The following is a 15,914-nucleotide window of genomic DNA, read 5'->3' as shown; positions in this document are numbered from 1 at the left end:
ATCAGGCTTTGACCATGAGGACCCAGGTAGAATCAAAATCAAGATCCAAGGGTTTTAGTGAATAATCGACAACTTAGTTTAACAATCAGTTTCCAACAATTCCACCTCCTTTTATGTATGCTCTTTCTTCAAATTCGACCCAAAATAAACTCAAAATGAACAATGAATGAACAAAATGAGGCAGTGTCTATTCTAAAAAAAAATGAACAAATGTTAAGGAATGAACAAATGTTAAGGAATGAACAGAGAAAGTATGTCTATTCTAGAACAAAATAAACTCACAAAACCAATGAGGAATGCATTCACTTGCAATGGGGAACTGTCTCGTAGAAGCATGTTCACAACCTACAATATTGAATATGTAACCTGCAAACAAGATGCTTAGCATCAATAAGATTAATAGTGGAGCATAATGAAATATTGAAGAGTGTGTTACCTTATTGAGCTTCTCTTTGTTTCAAGAATAGTTTAATATTCTCTACTTAAAAGGGCCAACCACATGAAGATGGAAGCTCATTTGGCCCCTCCCAAACTAAGAAAAATGATGCTTGTATGAAAGTCTTCTAAGAACTAGTTATAAAGAACTTGAAATGTTAGTTATGAAATGATGTTTCAGTATAATAGACCAAATTGAAATACTTAAACATAGAAAAATTGCAAAACTAACCAAAATTCAGCACGGTAACATCATGAACAACCGTCATTGACAAATCACAAGAGCAGAAACTATATTACAACAATGTCAAAGGACTTTGATAAGATCAAAGTAGTGATAAGGTCAGGAAGGTTCACAAATATTTGAGGGATCCTATAGCCTCTCTGCATCACTAGGATTCTCTAGAGTTTGCAAACTAGGCCAAGCAGTAAGTCAAGAGTAGCTACATTTAAAGGATCTTGAAGGTGACCAACTCCCATCCATCTGTGATTTGGATCTTGTAAACCAACCATCAGTTGGGAATCTTGAAGGTGGCACTAAGATGAGACAAGGAAGACAAAGATCCTCTCAAGGTGCAGATTGGAGGATAGAAAGCTTATCAGACATTTCTCGAAGTGATAAAAAATACAAATGTGGTTGTGGCTACTTATCAAAATGTTTTCAAGATTCCTTTGAAGCAAAAATATGTGTTGTTGTCAGATGGTAGATATGTATGAGCTTTCACTTTGACAAATTTTGCCAAAATGTATGCTTCAAAAGTATCTTAAAGAATAACTAGGAATAGTGGAGTCCAATTTTGTGTTAGAGGTTTTGTTCACTTTATATTGAGCCCATTAATCAGATTATAAACATTTGTATTCATAAGGAAAAGCAAAAGTTACAAAAAATTTAAAATCTACACTATCAGCAAAAGACAATCCGATGGTAACACTTAATACAATTAGAAGCATGTGATCGAGATAGAATACATCGAAGAAGTCCATCAGAAGAACACACACAAGTGACAATGGAGATATATTGTCTTGTTGATAGTCAATGAGGCTATCGGTAAGACTATTCCCGATGAGAATGTTGGCAAATCTTATGTTGAGACATAATGTATCGAGAGGAGCTACGTCGAGGGAAAAGACATTGTGGAAATTATGCCCATCACCTGAACACATTTTAAGCTATCCCGATGCTCGATGAGACTAGTGGGATAACTCTCATCGATCAATAGGAAGAGAGGTCATCGATTTATGTTATTCTCGTTACACAGGATCAAATTATATCAAATTTGAGGAATGGATATAAAGACAATTTATCGGATGTATGAATTTACTTGTGATGGATCAAATCTCAGATGATATTAAAAGATTTTTAAGACCTAAAAATTTTGATGACAAAAAGATAGTGAATCATAACTGGGGAGATTGGTATGTCCATAAGGACTTCACATGTTTTAGGATATATGGGTTTGAAGGAACTCCCTATATGTTGCGAAAATGTGTTTCCAACTGAATAGCATACCTTGAGATTGTCAAACAATTGAGTGTCTCAAATGCTAAAAACTTTGGGGATTTGCGTAAGCAAGCTTTCTTGTTAGTTACTCTTAGCTTTGGAGATTTTACCATTGTTTCAAAAAAAGCCTATGATGTAATTGACAAGAAATTAATGGAAGAATTTAATTTATTCAAACATTTTGCAAGAAAGAATTATGATTCAAAAGGATATATCCATTGTTGCAAGAAAAGGCAAAATCTAGGTGATTATTTGCATGTGAGTCTGGAAGCGGAAGATATATTTAGGAACATGGAAGGTGCAGAGGCTCAAGAAGTCATTGATAACCTAAAAAAACAATTGGAGGAGAAAAGGAAGAGGTTAATGGAGATGGAGTCAGAAGAAGAAATGTCAAAAAATGAACCAGAAGACACTGAAGCCATTTATAGGCCACAAGAAAAAGATGTGGAAGAAGAGTTCAATGGAGATGATCAAATTGTAACTAAAATGGAAATTTATAAAGATGCAAGATTGGATGGACATGCTACTTTTGTGGAAGATGATGTATTTGATAAATCCAAATAATTTAAGTCTTTTCTTTATAATTTCAAAGGCAAAAGGCTGAGGGAGTCTATCCCAAATGTGACACCTAAAAATGAGGCAGAATTATTTTAGAAACTAAAAGAGGATATAGAAGAAGAATTGGTCATAATGACTCCACAGAGAGGGAGATAATTACTGATAGAGGCTGGAGTAATTCCTTTTCCAGGATGGGACTTGAGTGCCTCTTTTATTTTTGATAGTTTATTGCACTCTGATAATAAGGAATTCAAATTGGATATTCAGGGAGTTAATGACATTTTTATTGGGTCAAGGTTTGATCTAGATGTGGAAGAACTAATGTTATGGGCACTATATCCACCAAACAAGAGACCAACAATAATTGATGTGAATAGGGCTTTTGGACACATGATGAAATTAAAGGTGGGAGGAATCGATCCTATTGTCTTAGCAGATATAGGAGTAGATATTTCCAAATTCAACAGGGCACATACAATTAGAGTGGTAAGGGAAAAGAATCAGTACAAATCTATGTATTAGGAGGCCATCAAAAGAAGTGGACAATATGAACCCATGTTTCTTTCTCCTGAAAACTCAAAATGGAAGAAGAAATGTGAGGAATTGTAGTAGGAAAATCAAAGAATTCTCAAACATATGCAAAGTGTAAGAATTGATACTGCTTCTTTCTTATTGAATAAAAGATTTGAAAAGCTACATGGTCACTTGGAAGACTTTTAGGTTGTGTTTCAGAAAAATGTGGAAAATGTAGTATCACATAACAGGATAAAAAATAGACTGTGAGTCAAGCTGCATGAGAAGAATTGGAGGGAGAAGATGCCAAAGAGATTGAGAAAATTGAAAGTCTACTTGCAAAGCATGATAAATTCGATGCACAATTACAAAATGAATATGACGAGTGTAAATATGTAATCCAACATGGTATTCCTATGTTAGTTGACCAGAAAGGTGAAATTAAGGATAAGGATAAATGGATTGTTGAATACCAGAGTCTCCTCAGTGTTGCCCTTGATGTTGCCTAGACAGATGGAATAGAGTTAAAGGAAACCACTGCACAGATGGTGCAATTTGTCACATTAGAGATCGTTGTAAGGGATGTGATTTATGATGCAGATACCTATAAGTTGGAAAAATATTTGGAGCATATTAAGAACTGTGGCGAAGTTCTTGGCAATTAGCTCTTGTTCTAAATGTTTCAAATTGATGTCTTTTAAAGTCTTATGTAATATGTTTGTTATGTTGGTAGTTGTGTTAGGGTCAATTAGTTGGTTTTTTTAATTAAGATATTAGTTAGTATAATTATGAATGAAGGGGTATTCCCTTTCATTTTGAAACTGAATCCTCATCTGTATATATAGAGGATTTTTTGATGCCATGAGAGATAGATTCAGAGATGCAATTATATACAATACTCTTAGGGTTTATGTTTTGGAAATTCCAAATTGGTGAAAAGACATTATGCTATATGTAATTGTTTGATTATCTTATGTTTATTTCAATACAAAGATCAAGTGTTTTTCATCTCTGATGGTATTTATCTTTTTGATTGTTTGATTAGTTCCCTGTGATAAATCTATTCATTTAGATTGTTTCAATGTGCTATCCTATATTATTATAGTTTGGGTTAAGTTTCAGTTTGATTATCAGTTTGAAGGATTGGATGTCAAACTTCATTTTGTCTTATTGGTCTTTCAGAGAAAAGTTAAATTCAGTAAGACTAATTGCAACATTATGTCAGGGGTGAAGGCACTGGTCTACTATTGTTTGAAGATAATTTAATCAGGTGTTTTCAAAGTAATCTTAATTAAGAAATCTGTAATGTCCCCACTTTGAAATAGGATTCAATAATATATAATAATAATAAAATTAAAATACAAAAGATTAAAAAAATAACATTTAAATTAAAATATAAATTAAATATAATTAAAATTTAATATTAAGTTAATAAATGATCAAAAGACAAAATGAAAAGGAGTGACTCCCTCAAACATGAGATATAAAAGGGAGAAGAGAACCTCATTTGAAAGGGGGATAATTGGGGAATGAGAGGTGCATATCTTATTTAAATAAGAAGTGCATATCTAATTGTGAAAGGTTGTGTCCCTTTCAAAGGGAAGAAAGAATGAAGAGGTGCACTCTTTCAAAGGGTGCTAATGGTGAAAGGGTGTGTCTCTTGACAAAAGGCATACATGAAGAGAATTTGATAGTAATATTAATATAGAACATGGAGGAAACTATAGGCAACTGTAATCAAGTCTGTGCACATGATAATCACATCCAAGCTTCCGCCCTTTTTCTAGTATGTATTTCTGTTTAGCACTTTCATAAACTGCAATCCCCATATTAATCTTTGTATATTATTGGTCCAATAATTCTGCACTAATAAGTTCTTACAATAATAATAATAACCTTTATATATACATATATATTAGAAAGATCATTGATATTCAATGGCCAATGTCACTTGAAGATAAAACTGGAAATAATCTAAAAATTGCTAATTCTCTGAAATTGTAAGTGCTAACGGATAAAATGGAATTTAATAACCATTCTAATTGATTGTAATAGATTAGATAACTGATGATATTTTGAGCACTGGTAACAAAGTAAATAACTAGTAATAATCTGAGTATTGACAATAACTTCAACAACTGATAAAAAATCTGAATGTTGGTTATGATTCAAATATTGATAATCTAAATAAACTAAATCAATTCATATGGAGTAGGGAGAGTTGCTAAAGGGAACCCTATAGGATCATTAAGTGGGGAGAACTGCAGAAGGGCACCCTACTTGATAAATGGGCAGGGAGAAATGCTATAAGGTACCCTACAGGATCATTAAGTGGGGAGAACTACTGAAGGGAACCCTACCTGATAAATGGGTAGGGAGAACTACTATAGGGCACCCTACAAGATCATTGGGTAGGGAGAACTTCTATAGGGCACCTACATGACAATATTGGGTAGGGAGAACTGTTGTGTAAGGAGCCCTATATGGTTTTATTAGATAAGGGGAAATGGTCAACCAAGAGACCCCACCAAATCTTGCATCACAACTCACTAACATAACTTATGTTTCTATCTTTGATATTATTACAAGGATCCCTCTTTATGTTATATGCAGATAATTATGTATATAGTCATTTATATGACCATTCCTTAATGAAATTTGTAGCACTTTTTGAGTTTATTTTTGCAGGTTTTTTACTACAGTAGAGGCTAAGGCATTTTCTCTTAACCCCTACACTAAGAACTAAGATCCATAACTGGGATATTAAGGTATTTTATTAGGGGACATTACTAAATCATACTTTAATAAAGTAACCTTTTATTTAAAGCATTCATTTACAAGCAAGCAATTCTAAGTTTTCAGTAATTATTTAATTGAAGTGACAATCTCAGGAATCATTTTCCCTCTAATGCACATAAACCTTGGAAACATTCAATTCCAATCAGGCATACTTGACGACAATGGGATTTATACCCATCAAAAGTCTCTTCGCAATCTTCAAAACACCCTTACAAGACAATGTAACTTAATAGACACCAACCATACTTTGAGGAAGACAAACATGAGAAAGGGTGCCCTCACCTTGTAATGAAGCCAATCATTCTGGTCAGTCTATTGATAGAATTGTTACATACTTATCCTCCAATTTATAGAAAGATCCAATGATTCAAATGAAAGTTATGATAACTCTTCCAAAAATGGTACAGGATACAAGAAATACAATAATAAGATAAACTATATAAGATACACATTATGAAGAAAACTAGTCAAAATTCTTGATAACATCAAATAAAATATAGTGTTTGATTAAGTTCTACTTTCTTTAAATTTCTATAAAATGCCCAGATTTCTATTAACCCATAACAAATAAAATGAGATAAATTATTCATATTTCAAGCCTCCAACTGAAAATGATTCTGCATGATAGAACCAATATCCATTAGGACTCATTTCAACTTATGTTTTATGGTGATGAATGTTAGGTCCTACTTGGAAATCTAATGTACTGAGAGGGGAGGGGTGAATCAGTACTTCAAAACTTTTCTTGAAAAATAGTTTTACTGATAAACAAAAACTATGTATTGCTGATCTCAAAGATATAAAATACTAAAACATAATCATAAAGATAACATGCATCAAAATATCACTCCATAACACAATGATTTTTGGTCATGTAGAAACTCTTGGTTAGAGAGAAAAAATGCGGTGGGGATGACACCCACAACTTCACTATTGCAGTAATCAAGATTGCTCAGTTAGAGCTACATGTTTAGCCATTTCTGATAGCTTACCCTGTTAGGAGTATAAAGATCTTTAGATCTACCATGCTAAAGGATTTTACAAACACTTCTACAAAATGTTGTACCTGGTTAAAGGCTTCACAATTTATTAAGTGTTACCATCAGATTGTCTCTCTTCTCTTGATTGACCTTACATGTCACCTTCTCTTGATGAACTCAAATCATTCTATTTACATAGATCTCCGAGATAATGATCTGCTCATGTTTCGATCATACAAACATGTTTTATTGAATGAATAAACAAAGAAATTATTTCATTGGATATTCTTCCTCAAAATCATAAAAAATCTTTAAATGCAATTTCCAATGTAGTAACGGTTTCATCTTCTCAAATTATGTAACATGTTTCACATGGGTGTCCAAGTTCATTGAATCTGGTAACAAGTTTTCACTTGGTTTAGATTACCTCGGTATACCTCCTTTGTTGCTTGGTAAACATAAAAACTTTACTTGGTAGACATTCTGTATATGTCTCAGTTCATAGCTTGATGTGTATCCTCTTGGTGACTTGTCTCTCTTTCTGTAACTGACACTGGTGGCCTTGGTATCTACTGACTGAACTTTTCAGTAGCATTAACCAACTAGTGTATATAGAATGACTTTGGGCATAAAACTAATGACAACTTAGTAAATAGGAACAATCTCCCATTTTGACATTAGTTTGGTATGTTTGACAAAACTCCTTTTAAAGTCATAATACAAAATCTATATACTTGGAAAATGAACTAAAATGTCAGTATATACAATGTTCAAATACATACTCCCCTTATCAATCTTTTGTACATATCTTGATTTCCTGTTCTGTATTTCCATGCTCCCCTTGACAATTTCAACTGTACACTTGGTATAAATTTTGTACACACAAATATTCATTCTCAGTCATGTTCGGTACAATGTTCGGTACACTCCCCCCTTTTGATAAACATCAAAACTAGTTACCATTAGGTGGGGGCAACTGATCAAAAATAGATTTATACTTTGTACGAGCTTCTGTAAGAGTGTTGTTAAGTGCATCTTTGACACTAGCCAAAATTGTATTCTGAGCTATAATATTAGTTGACAGTGTGATCAAACCATCTAATGTGCTTCCCTCTGCTTGAGTTGATAATTGGGTAGCTTGGTTGATCTACTCTTGAACTGATGATAAATGGGGAATAAATAAAGTTTGAAGAGTCATGATATCCATCTGTATTTTATGCTCTTCATTCTGAAGTTCTAATTGTTGAGCCATAAGTGTTTGTAGCCTTTTATAAAAATTCTATAGAGAATTTGGCTCGGTAGTCAATTTATTTGAGAGATCGGTGATCTTTTTTTCAATGACTTCAGTCTTATTCTTGATATCTTTGATAAATAATGAGAATGTACATAACTTTTGGAATAAATAAATAATATGCTTGAGTTGAGGGGACAACTCAACAATGAATTCAATAAGCTTTAGTTTACCTATAGCAATTGCTTTCTGCACTTCTTCAATCATCTTGGCAGTTAGCTCTTTTTCCTTCAATTTGCTAAGGTATTCTGATGCTTCTACTCCTGATTTCTCCAATTGAGTGAGTAGCTCATCCAGTTGCACATGGATGACAACATCTTTATTGATGGTAGCTTTAGGTATCATTTCTATCAATAATGTTTTGACCTTCTGAAGTACTCGGTTCTTCTGTTGTATTGCTATCTATCTTTCCTGCTCTTCTTTAGCTTTATAAAGCTCACCAAATTCTATCAGTGCTTGTCCTTTCAATTTTGGGAAATCAACATTTGGTAGCACAATAGGCTTTGACAAATCAATCTTAAAACTATATATTTTTGCTTTCTTATCCTTTGATGATGATGCCTTTGCCGATTGAATGGGTACAATGGCTTTGGAGACTTGACCTTCCTCGGTATGTTGCTCGGTAGAGGCAACATTTTTATCGGTTCCTGTAGCCTATGTTTTATCCTTCGGTGTTTCCTTGCTTGAAGTATCAGTGGCAACTGTCTTGGTGGTTGAAGGAACTTGAGAAGTTGGCTCGCCGGTGGCCTGAGAGGTAGGTTCATCTTGTTTAACTTTTGGAGCCTTTGTGCCTTCATCTATGTCCTGAAATTTCTTGGCTAAGACTTGTTGAGCGAGTGGAGGATAGGACTCGACCTGTTCCAAAACTGATTCACTTGACACAAGTTTGGCATAGGCATTTCCTTCTATCATTTCTCCATCATGTGCTTCAGTGTCTATGATATCCTCATCTAACTAAATAGTGGAAGCAGGATCTTGCTCGGTGATGTCAACTATTTCTTCTTCACCTTTTGGCTCTTTAGCTTGAATCCTAAATATCTTCTTCCATTTCTCTTTGGTTTCATTTTCAACTTCTAGATATAGGCCATTCATCATTTTTAAGGCTCTTTGTTTGACTTGAAAATTTGTCTGGTAGTTTTTCAAGTGATCTTTTATTTCATCTACCGACATATCTGGAAAGAGATGTACCAAAACTCTTTCTCTTATTTGCTTCTCCGAGTGTATAGCATATTTCCATCTATTATCAATATGTGAATATAATGCTTTTGGAAGAAAACCAGTTACTTCCAATGGAACTACTCAGAATTTGAGAAGTGTACTAATTACAGTCTCTTCTAGTTTCCTCTTCTCTTCATCTATTTTAGTATCATATTTTACATATCTAAATGACCCAAATCCACCATATTCCTTCAATTTTGCACAAAAATAGTCATGTACTCGACTCAAGACAAATTTGACCCATTGGGGTTTGAAGACTCAAGGGTAGGTTAGGGCTTCAGTTAATCTCTTGATTTTGATATGCTCATACTTGCTGTCCTGATTTCCATCGGTGCACAATTTAACATACATATCCTTAATCTCAGTGTGACCTAGCTCGTCAACTCTACATTTGATATAAAATCTAACATCTTCAATCAACAGAACCCTATCTAGAATAAGAGAAAATGGAGTTTTCTCATCGGGTTCGGAAGCCACTTTGGGAGGTAGGGTATATTTCAGTGTAGGCTTCTCAATGGTCTCTACTACAATGGGTTTCTAAACTTTGGGGGCCATTACAAACTGAAATTCTGCTTACGAAATAGCTTAGGGTTTCAAATAACCAAAAAAAAAATGCTTCCAACTTAGTAATTATTTCGCAAATATTCACAACTTGACTTGATTGGTTAACTGCTGAAAATGTCATTTTAGATTTGCTAAATACCTTGAATTCACTCTGGAAATGTTTGATCACCTTTAGATTCGCTCTTCTCTACTCTTTTAAAACTGGTAAGTGAAAAATGACTGCGCTCAATACTTTTAATACCTCCTTTTGACCTTATCGGGATTCGTGCAGTTAGGTATAATAGGTATTAAATGCACTTGGTTTCCCTTTACTGACTAACTCTCTTATAAGCTTTTTATCGACTAGACAGACTTACTAGTTTTACTGACTTCCCTGGTAAATCAAAAGACTAGATAATTTTTTGAATTTGCTATTGCATCTTAGCTATGCAGATTTTGAATTTAAGTGCACGAATACATAGGAATTGTTAAGATCTAACATTTGAGAATGTAGTCCCTCCATACCTTTATTGAATAATCCGAAGTAGATGCACCTAACTCGGTAGGTATGGTGCTTCCTTCATTGGTTGACACATTTTCCTTGTTTTTCCAAAATTTTTGCAATTTGCTTTTCATCTCCTTAGTATCTCCTCTCAGTTGGTCTTTGCAGTCTTTAGCTATGTGTCTAACTTTGTGACAATGAAAACATGGCATTCCTGAACTTCTCCATGATCTTCGATTGTTCATTCCAAATGTATATCATATAGTTTGCACTTATATGTCCATATCCTCCACAACTTTCACACCAAATTCTTGTATTGTAATCCCATGATACTTAAGTATATTGTTGATTGAGACTTGTGTGAGTTCGGTAACTTCTAGTGTTTGCTCGGTGTGGAGTCCACATATAGTTTTTCTACTTAAACCAATATTTCTCGGTGTTGTGTCCATATCTATTGCAATTTTTGCAAAACTCTTTGTATTTTTCCTTCTCATAATTGTTGACAGACTTTGTTCTACATTGCTTAGATGTGTGACCATACTTTTTACAATTGTAACAATAACCATTAAACCTAGTAACATTTGGTTGCTTACCTTTTCTGATTCGGCAAAGATTGGCAGTATGTCCTTGTTTCTTACAATAGTTGCAAATAGGCTTCTTGTCCTTGATGTTCTCTTTGTTTCCAGCTTGCTTTGATGATTCTCTTTTCTTGGTAGTGTTGATCCCTTTCTCGGTAGAGTTTTTTATTTTGTAACCGAGTCCTACAGTCTTGTTGGGTTTTCTCATATTTAGTTTCCCATCCAACATTCTTGATGCTTCATCACTTTTCTTCAGTTTTTCTTTTAACTTCTTTTCTGCTTCTAGTTCATCGATCAATCTTGATATTTCAAGTTTCAATGCTTGGTTATTATTTTCCTTTGGAGTAGCTTCATGATGTGCATAGTCCAATTGATCAAATAGATTATTTTGAACTACAATCATCCTTGATATTTCATCATTCTTTGCAGTCACCATTGCTTCTAGCTGTTATTTTTCTCCTTCTATAGCTTGTTTATTATCTTCAGCTGTTCTTAATGCATCAAGATTTTCAGTCATCTGTGTGCTAAAATACTCATGTTCCCTTCTCATTGCTTTTAGCTATTCACCAAGTACTTTGTCCTTTTCTTTCAATTCTGCAATCATTTCTTCAGATTCTTCTGATATGCTTGTAGATAGGAATTTGAAAATCATCAAAGCAAATAGCAAATTAGACTAGCTCAATCACAAAACCAGATTGCAATGATAATAATCCTAAAAACATTCAATAGAAAACATGAAGACAAGATATTCAAAATGAAATTAAAGAAAACCAAATGTAGATATCTCCTTCATAATTCTCCATTGTCCTTTTTTCTCCTTCAATTTTCTTTGTTTGTGGATCTCACCTACAAGTGCATAAGCATGAGATGAAAGCAAGATTGACAAGACGGCAGCGTAAGAATACTAGAAGCGTGATTGATTCGGGGATCCTTTGATTGAAGAAATTCATCCAATTTATAGACAAATTGGAGAGATGACAAGATTAGCATGAAGAGATTTGAAAGGAAATTTCACATCAAGAATGACAAATATGACAAATATGAGAAATTATGACAAATTGACACTTTCTATGCAAGATTGATTGATTGACAAATTATGACAAATTGACAAGTTTGCTATGCAAAATTGATTGATTGACAAATTATGACAAATTATGACAAATTTGCTATGTCATTCCCATGAAATTAGGAGAAATATTAGAAAAATAGGAGAAAATAGAAAATTAGATGAATTGGAAATCAGGAAATTAGAAATTAGAAAATTAGGTAAATTAATTAATAATTTTTCATTCATTAATTAATTCACAAAAAGAGGGGGAATTAATTAGCCAATTAAATAAATATTTAATTGTGACAAGAAGACTTAGGATAAATAAATAAATTATTTAACCTAGAGGGAAAATGACAAACAAGATTAAATGAATAAATCATAAAACCTTAGAAGATGAATTAGAAATGCAAGGATGACAATTAGGTCTTGACAAAAGATAATTGATGTAGGGTCGATTTGATCATGATTTTGATTAACAAAGGACCAATGCTGATAAATGATTTGATTGATAAATGCACCAATTGATGAGGAACAATAACTAATTGATCCAAATTGACATGATTGAAAAGGACAAGGATTGATGACGAAATCGATCGCAATATGACAAGATTGACAAGGACAAAGATCAACCAAAATCATGACTGAAGATTGCTATCGACAAGACCTAATTCGAAAGTGAGACAAATGAAGAATGCAGAAGAAGGACTCGATGTTCACAAATGATAAAGACCAAGTGTGCAACATAGAAGAAATGTTAATGCGATGCAAAAACCCTAAAATAAGGGAATGCGCAAATGTTAAAGTATGACCCCGCAAGCGTTGACCATTTTTAGATGTCTACATTTTGCCCCTCTTTGAGACAATGCGATTCTAAGCATTGTTTCAAAGAACAATAATGAAAATGCCCTAGACAATAACAATGACATATGCATGCCCCCTCCAGGAATTGGCTAGAAACATCCAGAAAAGAGGCCAATTGATCGATAAGAATGATAGAAGATGATAGGTTCGAACAGACTGCCAAGACTGACGGAAGAAATGTTAGTAAGGAGAAATTAGATAGAGGACAGTTAGAGATGAAGGAAAACTTCCTTTCACAAATGCACATAAGTAGGTGAGAACCTTTATTTATTGTAGCAAAGTGGATGTAGAGCATCATGGCATTGAAGGCCAGAGCTGAAACGCAACCCCTTTTGCAAAAGACAGACACATCGCACACCGGGAATGAGTGAAGCATCCTAGGGTGCATACATCAAGGGTTGAGTTATGTGCGGCATTCACAAAGAGAACGTACTTATCATAGACACCCAATGATATAGTTGCCCTAGTTTGTGACAAACATTTTGCAAACAACAAACACCACAAAAAAAGGGACCATGAACCATCCTGGTCACTCTAAATCACTCAGCAACATCATCGAGCAATATAGGAACATGATCGAAGATAAATCAATAAATGATAAGACTCGCTAATTCCAACAAGTCAAACAAACATCTTGATCTTCATTATCAAAAGTTGAAAGTGTCGATAGGACAATCATGTTGTCCGATTTCAGGACATGCGGTACCCCGTCTAAGACAGGACACAGTCTGGTTTCGAGTATACCACACCCTGTATAAGACCCATGATAGTAGTGACAAGGACAAATGATATTGATGTTGATTGATTGATATGACAATTGTAATCAGTTTGGATGTCTGGCTTGATGGAAAAGTTCATCTGTGAATGCATGATTTCAGTAAAGCATAATGTTGTGATTGAGAGTCGTTGGATGTATGCTCAGCGATCTGTCTATGCACAAAGGGGATATTTTTGTTTTGTTTTTCGAGTTTTTACAATTTTTTTTTCATTTTTTCAGGACTTTATTTGACTTTTTAGGGATTTATTTCAAGACATTTTTCAATTTTTATGATTTTTTCAGGACATTTTTCAAATTTTTATGATTTTTTTAGGAAATTTTTCCATTTTTTATGATTTTTTAAGGACATTTTTCAAATTTTTATGATTTTTTCAGGATATTTGTCAATTTTTATGAAATTTTCAGGACATTTTTCAAATTTTTATGGTTTTTTCAAGACATTTTTCAATTTTTATGATTTTGCCCCCAATGTCTAGCAAGGCAAGAAATATGACAGGTGAATAAATAGGCTTTCTGAAATGATGGTGGATAGAGGGAAGACAATGGCCTTTTATTATGGAGACAATACAGATGCAATTTTTAAGGGCTATTACATGATGGGACAAGAGACTAGATATGACAATGTAAAGCAGTGACATGGCATGAGGGACATGTCAAGAGGTTTTTGAAACTATGCTTAAATTTTTGCGTCCTTATGTCAGATCAAGATCAAGGAATGAAAAAGAGTGTATGGATAGTGATAAGATATGGATAGGATAAGCAAGACCAAGAATGGATAAGGGACATGGATTGAAGGTCGGGATAGGATACGAGATAGTGGCAGAAAGTTGTAATAAGACAAGGAATATGGATGAAAAGTTATAATAAGCAAATGGATAAATGACCAAAGCTATGATAGACTGAAAGCTGCAAACAAGATGCATGATGCTAATGAAGATCGTCAGCCTTGTCAAGATCAAAGGTGGAAAGGGAAAATGGACATGAGGGATGATAGGACAAGGAAGGGTAATAGGAGATGAAGGAGTATGACATGGTATGATAGGATAATGAAGGGCAATAGGATATGAAGGAGTATGACATGGGTTCAATAGGATAATGGAACAATGAAGGACAAAAGGATATGATAGGATAAAACCTGCCCCCAAGTGTGGTGTGCAAGAAGTTCATAAATTATGCATGACACCTATTTGCCAGGTTTTCATCACGGTACTTGCCTAAGGCGCCTGTTTGCCAGGTTTTCACCAGTGGACGAATTATTTTTTGTGTTACGTTTTTTTCTTTTTTTATCTTTTTTTTTTTTTTTTTTCACTTTTTTGATTTTTTTGACTTTTCCAATAGAAGATGGACACATGATAGGGGATGGAAGAAGGACTCAAACATCTTTTTGTTTGGATAGTAGCCTTGAAAAAAATGGACCATGACCTTTAAAAGTATGCTCAAAGACGTTGGTAGGATAAGGACATGGAAAAAGAGATGAAACTAAGGCGAGGATTTATGCAAAGGATGGGATCAAAGGGATCGAAGGATGGAAAGTATGCATTGGATAATGGATAAGGTATCAGAAGAATTGGGCTTCAGTGGATGGAAATGAAGGCAAGATCAACATTGGCACACACCTTGACAGGTGGTGGACTGATGGAGGAAAAATGTATTTTGGATATTGAGATTTTGACGGAGGAAAGGCTATGGATTTTGGTACATAAGGGCCCAAAACGGATGAAGAAGGTGGTGGAGGAATAGACTTGGAAGGTTTGGATGGAGGAATAACAATTTTAGATGCCAATTTTGATGTTTCTTTAGGCTTTTGTGCTTCAAGGAGCCGCTTAGGGATCCACATGGTTTTTTATTTTTCATGCTTTTGTGGTTCCTTGGAGTGCATTTCTTGCATAAGGGATTTAGGAACCCATATATATTTTGAATTTGCTTTATTTTGCTCAGTGGGCCTTTGTGGCCTTTTGGATATTTCTTTTTCTTTATAGATCAAATTTTGCTTTTCTTTGACATGTTAATTAGTTTGGACATGTTGATCCTTGAATACATGTGGATTGCTAGACTTATGACTTTTATACTTGGCATCCAAATTGCTTGGAGGGGGAAAGGAATGCATGGATGGATATGAATGAAAATGGAGTTCTTTTGGATGGATGAAAATTACTCAAGGATTTGTGCCTTTGCTGACCTTTCATAGAGGAGGAAGGGATATAAGGACCTAAGATGGATGGAAGGTATGATGGGGAAGGTGTATGTTTTGATTTTGATGGAGAGATACCAACGTCTTGAGAGTGAGTTGTGTAGACATGACCCTT

Source organism: Cryptomeria japonica, chromosome 8 (genome assembly GCF_030272615.1).
Source record: "Cryptomeria japonica chromosome 8, Sugi_1.0, whole genome shotgun sequence".
Classification (NCBI taxonomy): Eukaryota; Viridiplantae; Streptophyta; class Pinopsida; order Cupressales; family Cupressaceae; genus Cryptomeria; species Cryptomeria japonica.
Note: the sequence above shows the minus strand (reverse complement) of the source record.